At 35.9% G+C, this 9782-nt stretch overlaps 1 long non-coding RNA gene and 1 pseudogene across 4 annotated transcripts; one reads left to right on the forward strand and one right to left on the reverse strand.

Moving 5' to 3' along the window:
* The first annotated feature begins 2011 nt into the window (after positions 1-2011).
* On the forward strand, positions 2012-4403 carry LOC105117191 (uncharacterized; annotated as a pseudogene).
* A 310-nt stretch (positions 4404-4713) lies between these two features.
* LOC105117189 (uncharacterized) lies at positions 4714-9003 on the reverse strand. Of its 4 annotated transcripts, none has more exons than XR_840685.1 (7): positions 8719-9003; positions 8338-8428; positions 7982-8248; positions 7296-7381; positions 7015-7187; positions 5449-5556; positions 4714-5006 (listed from the first exon to the last, which is right to left on the reverse strand). It is a non-coding gene; the product is annotated as an uncharacterized LOC105117189 (long non-coding RNA). The 4 variants fall into 4 exon arrangements; XR_840686.1 differs by having other exon boundaries at positions 7015-7051; positions 7148-7187; positions 7296-8248; XR_840683.1 differs by having other exon boundaries at positions 7296-8248.
* Positions 9004-9782: the final 779 nt, after the last annotated feature.

Raw genomic sequence — 9782 nt, forward strand, 5'->3', positions numbered from 1 at the left:
TTCATTGCGTCTTTGCTAATTGAATTAAGATTTTAATAAAAAGTAATAACAAATATGTAGTTATGCAATAGAAAACTATTTCATGGCAACTCATAACATTTAAATTTATAATTGTGCAAGTAGTCAACTGCTTAAGTAATGGCATGTCCTTGCATAGAGCTTTATATATATATATATATATATAAAAGCTCTATGTATGTATGATAACGGGCTTCTTTTACTTTAGAAGACAAAGGGCCCGTGCTTCTGTTTTTTAAATAAATTAAAAAAAAAAAAAGAATCCAAATAATAATGAAAATAGTAAAACGTAGTTGTATCGTTCTATAATATTTAAATCTTGAAAAAGAAAAGAGTATATTAATAAATTAGGAATCTAGATTACTGAAGGACAAGGTGACAGGACGCTTCCTGACAGTCAAGTGACGCAAAAGACGACGTCAGTGCAAGTTCAGGCCAGCAAAGTACCCGAGAGACACACGTCACAGGGGCTCGTGAGACCGCCAAGGCGAATATCAAGGAGGACGATGCACGTGTAGGGTTGATTGAGGTTCCACGTGGACCATTCGATGACAAGCTGTTCGCTGTGATGATGGGCGCACCTGGGTAAAGTGGTGACTATGGCTTGCGTATGAATTGTACGAAAGCAAGATGATAGCCTCCTTTTACATTTCTAGAATCCATATTCCTTCGATTGTGACGTCTATCAACCCCGCAGTTTTAGCTAGCAGCCTAGCGCTTTCATCGAGTCTTTCCCCGGCCTGTGTCAAGACCTTGGGCTGCAGCCATTGGCGAGTGGCTCATCTTTCCTGGGCTAGCTCATGCCTTTAAGAGCGAGCATCTTTCTTTTTACATTTTAAAACAACTTTCAAAAAAAATTTAAAATGTTTTTATTTTAAATTTTTTTATGTTTTTCATGATATCAAAATAAAATATAAAAAATAAAAAAATACTTAAAATACAACTATTAGCCCGCCATTCAAAGTTTACAGCGTAATGTGAGCATGGACCGTTTGGTTTGTTAGCCTCTCTGAATTGACACTCTTCTGAAAAAGCCTGGTCTTCCCTTAAAACCCTCTATCGAATTGCCCTGGGCCCAATAAATCCAAGTGTCACTGTGTCACTCCTTGATAAAGAAAAAGAGCGTACAAGTACTTGAAGAATTAATTAAAATACACCGCCAAACCACTATCAACCAGTCAAGCCCGCCATTTTCCGTCCATCTAACACGTGCCCATGAACGACTCCCGGTTTTCAAAGCCTACTTTTTCGGAGGATGTTCTTTTTTTATTTTTAAAAATATTAAAAAAATTATATTTTAGTTAATTTTTTTTTATGTTTTTAGATAGTTTGATGGATTAATCTATATTTTAGTTAAAAAAAAAAAATTATGTTTTTAGATAGTTTGATGGATTAATATAAAAAAATTTAAAAAATAAATATTATTTTAATATATTTTTAAATTAAAAAATTTTAAAAATAATTATTATTATATTTTTAAATACACGGTCAATTAGCATACTTATAATTAAACTATTTAAATAATATTTATAATATTATTTAGCTGTCTGGCATTACCGTGCCCATGTTATAGCTCATGGTGCCTTTCTTTCGAGCTTTTCAAGTTAAATCAATAATTTTTAAATTAATTGTTATTAAAGGAAAAAAAAAAGAAAAAAAAGAGGAGACTCTCTAATGTGCTACGGTAATTTCTCATGGAATTAACATTAAAAATAATATTTCAAAAATACCATTTAACTCTGATTTTGCTTGACTGAAGTCTTAAGACTCTGACTTGGTGGGAAAACATTATTATCAGGAATTAAACATTTAGGCGTCATAATGCATGCTCATCATGCTCTGGATGGGCAATTACCGTACGAACTCCGTGGCTATTTAGAAAGAATTGTGCACTTCGTGATTTGCTGCTGCTGCTGCTGCTGATTTATTATTAGATTAGTCTGCTCTTCGTATATATAAGCTTGTCAATAGCTGACTCTAAGATAGAACAAAAATGTGCTCCCAGGTCATCTTGGGTTTTGGTGGCCAAGAAAAAATGCAGAAGAATTATCAAACAGTAATTTAGAGAATTTTGATGCTACTCAGCTTATATTAATCTAGAAAACAGTAGCTTAAAAATATTACAATAATAGTGGTTACCAATTGGTAAATATAAAGGTCTTGTAACAAAAATAAAAATGATTTTAAGAACAAAATATTAAAGACAGTTTATTTTCATTAGAAAAGAAAATACTTGAAAATAGAGTACTCCCAGTTCATGTGTTCGAGAATTAGTCTCAGTAGGCAATTATCAAGAAAAGAAGCCCTTGGCATACCAGCTGATTGTATGCTTTTACAAGCCATTCAGCTTTTCTCAAACAGGTGGCTGTTTCTAGAGCTTTGAACGGCACTGGCCTTGCTGTTTTAGCACCAGCAATTCAGTCCCTGGTTGCTAGCTGATTCTACTGATGATAGCTATCGTGGTGCAGCCATTGGATGGCTACAACTAACATCCAACTCTGGTTCAATTATTGGTGGACTCTGCTCAGTGTTGATAGCTCCAGTAACATTCATGGGAATCCCTCGGTGGAGGGTTGCATTCCATATTGTTGGCATAATCAGTGTTCTTGTAGGTGTGCTAGTTTACCTCTCTGCCAATGATCCACACTTTTCAGATGCCAGTACAAAAGCTCGAGTAAATCCTTCTGGTCAGAGATGAAGGAACTATTTCATGAAGCCAAGCCAGTTACTAAGATTCCATCTTTCCAGATTGTTGTGGCTCAGGGAGTCATCGGTTCATTCCCTGGGTCTGCTTTGGCATTCGCACCAATGTGGTTAGGAGCTTGTTGGTCTCTCTCGTGAGAAAACTGCGGTCCTCATTGCCTTGTTTGTCATTGCTAGTTCCTTTGGGGGATTGTTTGGTGGCAAAAGGGGGGGCTTCGTTTCTGCTCGTCACCCAAATTTTGGGAGGACAGTTCTAGCACATATAAGCTCTGTATCAGCCATCCCTCTGGCAGCATTGCTTCTTCTGGTTTTATCTGTTGCTCCATCAACAGCAATCATGCATGGAATTGTATTGGTCATGATGGGATTATGCATGTCTTGGAATGCTCCAGCTACAAACTAGTAAACTCTCTCGAACTCTTTTTTTTTCTCTTTTTTTCCTCCCTTGTAAAACTCTTTTTTTTTTTTCTCTTTTTTTCCTCCCTTGTACTTATTTGCATCCTCTGCAATAAATATTCAAATTATTAATGTACAGCTAATCAAATAAAGCCATAAGACAGAACAGCCAAAGAATTTGAACGAGCAAGTTCATCGATATTAAATGGGATCAACACCAAATAACTAGCCTGGTTATACAGTACCATATGGGGGACCTAGGAGATTTGCAAGTCAGCCAAATCACTAGATTCTTACATGCATAGACTATATTACTGCGCATGTTTATTAACATTGCAAATTCTTGAAGGTTGATTGGTTGTTATATGCCCATGCAGTCCAATCTTTGCTGAACTAGTACCCAATAAATCTCGGCGTCTATGCGTTGGATCGATCTTTTGAGTCTCTGCTATCATCATTTGCTCCCCCTGTAGCTGGAATACTTGCTCAGCATGTTTATGGCTATAAACCACTTCTGTATCCACAGAATCTGAAGAGATTGCTACAGATAGAGGGAATGCTGCATCTTTGGCCAGAGCTTTGTACAGTTCAATAGGAGTTCCAATGGCTCTGTGTTGTCTCATCGACTCATTCCTCTATGGTACCTCCCCAACAGACAGAAAGCGGACTCAGATGGAAGCACTGATAGAGTCAGAGATGCGGCAATCGATGTCTGATGATTATTTAACCATTGTTAGAGATTATTCTCAAGTTCATTTCTTTGAAGAAGCAGAAGAACCTTCTGGTTAAGGGCAGAAGTGTTATTGAAATGGATTATGAAGGAGAGGATAGTCTTGATCTTGATGAAAGTGATGAGAAGATACATCACCCTATCGTCAACTGACATTCGTCGATTTAGGTGAATAATAGAAGATTGGTTTTGATATTAGCCAGGCTGAAGCTGATCTTTTCTACGAGTTACTCCATGCTAATATCATGCAGTTTGGGAGAACGTAAATTCTCTCGACTAGCAAAGCACATCAAAATACAGGAGCCATATAATAGGCTTTCAGCTCTTTGCTTTCATCTTCTTCAGCCAGAAATTAGCTGTGGAAATACGAGACCCCATTGAAAGGTCTTCTAAGCTAAATGAATAGATAGATTTTTCTCTTCTTTTTCTTTTTCTAACACATTATAATTGTAGTTCCGTTTGTTGAAGATCTTTTTATGTTTACGGTAGGTGATATGTAGACGTTAAAATTCAAAGAGCGCTTGAGCCATTTCACCATTTCCCATGGGATTGGATTGTACATATGGCTCCCAGAAACATGAATCATTCAAAGCCACAGCATTAAACCATAAAGCAATGGCTGGTCTTACGCATACATTTTGACATTTTGCCTCTGTCGAGTACAGCGTGATTGGGCCTTGTTGCTTCCTTTTGAAAAGGCGTCAAAGTTTCGACCATCAAAGCAATAATGGTGGCTAGGACGACCCTTATCTCTATGTATTGAATGCCGTCACCGGAACTTGCCACCTAGAGCATGTAGAAATGGGAAGATCTTTTCAAATACATGCTTTATAACCCTTTATTCAGCTTTCTCTCTGTCTCTTCCATTAATAGCATTCTATAATGATATATAATCAATAACGTGGTCTTCATGCACCTTGTCAATACAAAATATATCACCTAGGTATATAGGAGATACAAAACAATCAAACAGGTATTAACATAATTTGAGAGGAAGGATTAAAGCAGCATGGGAAGCTTAGCTGGGTTTTGTTGTAGAAAACATCACAAACCGCTCATTTCTTGTACATGTAAAATCAACTAGTTCACAGGCTCTACAGACGTCTTCTAGTTCACGTTCAGATAAGAAGATGTTGCTGCCTGACACTTGTGTGAATCTCTACAATGGGAGACAAATCAATTATCCATCGACCATTTATAGCTTGAAGACAAATATATGATGCTTGAAATAGCGTCTTTCTAGCACAGCTTGTTGGATAAGCTATTTCCACCTTGGGTGTGAGATTATTCCCATTTGAGGATATAGAAAATGTCAATGAACAAATTGAGCACGTTGAGCCAAAGTCCTTAAGCATTGCCATTCAAGTTCCAAGTGGTTAATTTTTATTTTTCTTGCTTCACTGATGTTTTGCACTTTATTCACAAAGACAGTGCAATACGATGCATGGCAGAAAAAAGGATGAATAAACACCACTGTGACAAATTGATTTCTATTGATTCCGCAAACCAAAGCTCTACTTCTTTTTCCATCCTGTGTCCAAAAGAGCATGTTGTCTAAAGTCCTTACATATAGTAGTTCAAGTTCAAACTGGACCACATACCTGGCTTATAGGCTTCAAAAATCAGATGAGACTGAAATGCCCATCAAGTATGTAGGTGGTGGCAACGAACACTCCTCCAGGCCTCAAAACTCAACTTACTTAAGCTACCTGCAAAAGAATAGCTACTACATCATGGAGATCATAAGCTGGTAAACTTAAGCAAAAGTGGAATCATGTAAAGCACACTTGTTAAAGAAGCAGGTAGCGATGCAAATAATAAGGTGCGACACTCATATCAAATGTAGATCATGAAAAGAAAACAAAAAATAAGATATCTCTTACGAATTAAGAGGTCTATTCATGACACATAATGAAAACAAACCTAATGCAAATAATCATTTTTATGAAGATCTGTTATTATTGTAATTGAAAGTATTTCACTTCAATATATCTTCTAACTAGCAGAATGCAAAACCCTGTGATAATCAGGAGTGTGCAATCAAGTTCAGTCACATTAGGTACTTTCATAGTAGGTCAAAATATATTCATGCTTCTTATATGTTGACATAAAACACTTCATCAATGTTTTAGGAAGATGCCACATTCAGGGGTAAAGAGATGGTTATGTTCAAAATGAAAGAGCATCCTAAGGTTCCATGGATGACTTGCTAGCATTTTAAGTCCAAAATGAAGCTTTCTGTGAAAAAAATGAAATAGTGTACTTTCTACAAGTGGAATATTATGATTTATATGTGAGCGAAGGGGGTAGTTTATAATGTGGCTACAGATGTCAAATCTATAGCCAAGATTCTTTGTATCAAGCCCTCGAGCATGTGCATTATTTCCATAAAATCATGAAAGAGAAATAAGAGAAGGAATGGCCAAAAATAAAAATGAAATAAGATTTTGCAAAACAGATTGTCCATCAAGGCTTTTCAGGGGAAGACATAATGCAATTTCTTGTCCTCCAATAAGGCCAGGATTACACAAATTGTGGAATAGGTACCCAGAGTTTTAACAAAAAAAACAAGCAAATAACTGTTAGCCAGGCATCAAAGTGTGGAAGCTTGAGCTTCAAAACTGCCTAATCCTTTGAGTAGCAAGTCTCATGGCTTTCCCCTCCAGTCTGATCTTTACACACCATTCAAAACCTTGGTCACAATCTCACATATATAGTAATATGAGGATCTAACGCCTAAAGAAAAATTAGTTTAAAATACTTCAAGTTAGGAAATGCTTACAGCCACAGATGGTGAAGGCCAACAGTGTATAGCAGCACCAGCATGGACAGCATCAAGAGAACCAGAAATGAAAGGAAGTCTAGCTATATCAGCTCTAACCAATATTAAGTTCCTAAAGAGATCAAATACAATCATTGTGCCTGATCAATATTAATTTCAGAAGGAAATCAAAACCAGTTAGAAATAGAGTCTCAACTCAAGCGAGCTTTAAGCCAAAACTAGTTGAGTAGCATATCTCTCGAGTTGTATTATTAAAGGAAACTCCAAATATATTTCAGCAGAAATTGCAGCTGATATCATCTATAAATTTCACTGATTTGAAGAGATGAATTCAAATCATCCAAAGGAAAATTAAACAAAGTTAGTAGAAAGGTTTGGGTCATACTCTCTTGATGAATCATAGCACTGTTGCAGCATGTTTTCTGAGTAATCCAGAGCCATGACAAGAGAAAACAACCCACTCTTGGTGAATAGTCTTGAAAATAAACCACTACCACAACTAGCATCTAGAATATTACCACCTAAAACTGGCTTGAGGTAATCCTTCATCAATTCAAACTGCAGTCCAGATCACAGTGAGTTTACAGCGCTACCACACAAATAAGATTTCCAATTGAACAAACAAATTTCCTGTGAAAGCTTTCAATGAAGAGATTGTCCTCTTACCTCTTTCTCTGGGCCTGGAAAACCATCCCATACAAAATTTTGATGCCAACCTCTCTCTCTCGTAAAGGAATGACATGAATGGAGTTCTGATTCAGAAAAACAAGACAAGGAGGGCGTGACCAAGATTTTAATGAGAAGCACTCATACTGATCATGCGGGATAGCATGAAATGCATCAGGCTGATGATTATATATTCCTATTGAAATTTGTATTTATTCAATGCATGGAAACCAAGTCAGTCCTATAAAATTTCCTGCTGTATCTAGGCAACAGATGCAATTTCCCCAAAGAAATTCCAGAATAGGTTGTCTGGGGCTGTAAATGGATTTAGCCAAGATTAACGAAGCCCAGATTGGTTGTGGGAATCAACAGACACCAATCCCTTCAAAATGGAATTTACAATGACAGAATTGGGGCACCGCCATCTAGAGCATGCAATAGAATCCAAAAAATACCAGGCTGAAAGTTTAGCGGCAAGAAATTTGACCTTTCGCTAGCATGACAAAATAGATGGTTTAAAAAGACTAGCTTGTCATCTTGGAGGCAATTTCTAGTTTTGGAAATGAAAAACATCATTGTAAAGCATGATAGGTCCGGAATCTATCTAATAAAAATTAATAACTACAATTGATAATTGACCCTATCCTGTATTTGAATTGCCTCAGGATGGACACAAATCTTCTTACTAGTACTCTGCAATGGTCTTAGTGCGAAAATGTATGAACATTATCCAGGTCCCAAATTTGCAACAAGCACCATTTCCTCAAGCACTATCTTACTCATGAATATCGCAACAACTATTTTATTCACACTTGAAAAATTCAATGGCCAAAGGCATAGCATCACCATATTCCTTAGACCCACTAGCTACCGTCAATTCAAGATGTGTTTCCTTGCCAGAGCATGTCTTCTTACAAGTGCTTCACTGCAAACTAGATCCACGTGCAGAATCTCTGTACCAAATCCAACCATTACAAACACAAAACTATTTCCATGCCAAGAGCAATAACAATTTCTGCATACAATTTTGAAAATAACTTACACAGATAGGACGGTTGCGCCAATCAAAGTCACGGGCTCGTAAGATACGGGACAGGCTAGGATGTTCTTGCTGCTACAGACATCCTTTTCAACTGTCACGGGACCCTAAATCAAATAAGAACACAAAACGATATATATATATCGATTTGGAACAATCTATGACTAATCATTCAAGATTAATAACCTATAATCGCAATTCTCAAACATTAATAAATCCTGTAACATTTGCTTTTGCATCAATTCCCTTTAATTTCTCTCAGCAACCAAACAAGGAAATGAGGGAAATGCTTGTGATCACAATGAAAGATCACTTAAGGCGCAGTTATGCAATGGAAAATAAAAAACTGGGCAATTTGAAAAAGTCTAAAAATAGAAGGCAGACCGTTGGCTTAGTCTCGGCAAAGGCGGTGGAAGAAGCGCGAATTTTTGTCGCGAAACTAGTGCGTTCACAGGTCGGGGGACAGTACGGTTTGAAATGAACTCGACTCGAGTTGCTGAATTGACTCGGGAGAAACAAGGACGAGAGAATAATGGAGGAGGCCATGACTTCTTTCTGTGTCTTTGTTGGATAGCAGAGAGGATGCAGGAATGCCGGCGGCAAGACACCACCATTGGCTTGCTTCCCCTTACATACAAACTACTGCAGACAGGCGTGGAGGTAGGATTATTTGTCAGGCTGGTTAAAAATAATATAATAAGATATAATATTTATTTTAATTTATTATATATGAAATGTAAAAACATTCTTAATAATTTAGTTTTATTTAAATAATTTATTATAAATATACAATGATTTTTATACGAGGTAGAAAGTTTGTAATGATATTAAATTAAATCAAACTAATGAAGTTAATTTCTTCTTTATGATTTATTAATTACTTTAATATTGTTGGTCTTTATACCTATAAAATATAAACATACAAAATATATAGGAAAAATTAGTTAAAGCGAAACATTATTTATTTTTGATAAACTTTGAAATAAAATAAAAAATAAAAAAAATAATTCTTATTTATTTATTTTAATTGTGCTCGTTATTCTTTTAAATAATAGAAATCATTAATTATCATATCAATTATGAATTTTTCAGCAATTTCTTTTTCTATATAGACAATCAAATAATTTGTAAGAAAATTATCCTCTATCTGATTACGAAATCTTGTTTTAAAAATCTTCATCGCTAAGAAAGCTCGTTCAGTAGTTGCTGTCAAAACAAGAAGAGTCAAAATAAGTCAAATCAACTTATCAACTAGTGGATAAATTGTTGGATTTTTTGTTTCAACCAATCCTTGATATAAATCAGCAATCGATGACATGCACTTTAACTTTGAATGATTGGGTACATTAAGCTCATAATGCTACAATTGAAGTCTCAAATGAATTTTTTCTTGGTCAGAAAAATCTTGAGGATAGAACTTGTCAACAAGTAAGCATATATCTTCAACA

The sequence above is a fragment of the Populus euphratica genome, unplaced genomic scaffold (genome assembly GCF_000495115.2).
Source record: "Populus euphratica unplaced genomic scaffold, PopEup_1.0 scaffold1221.1, whole genome shotgun sequence".
In the NCBI taxonomy this organism is placed as follows: domain Eukaryota; kingdom Viridiplantae; phylum Streptophyta; class Magnoliopsida; order Malpighiales; family Salicaceae; genus Populus; species Populus euphratica.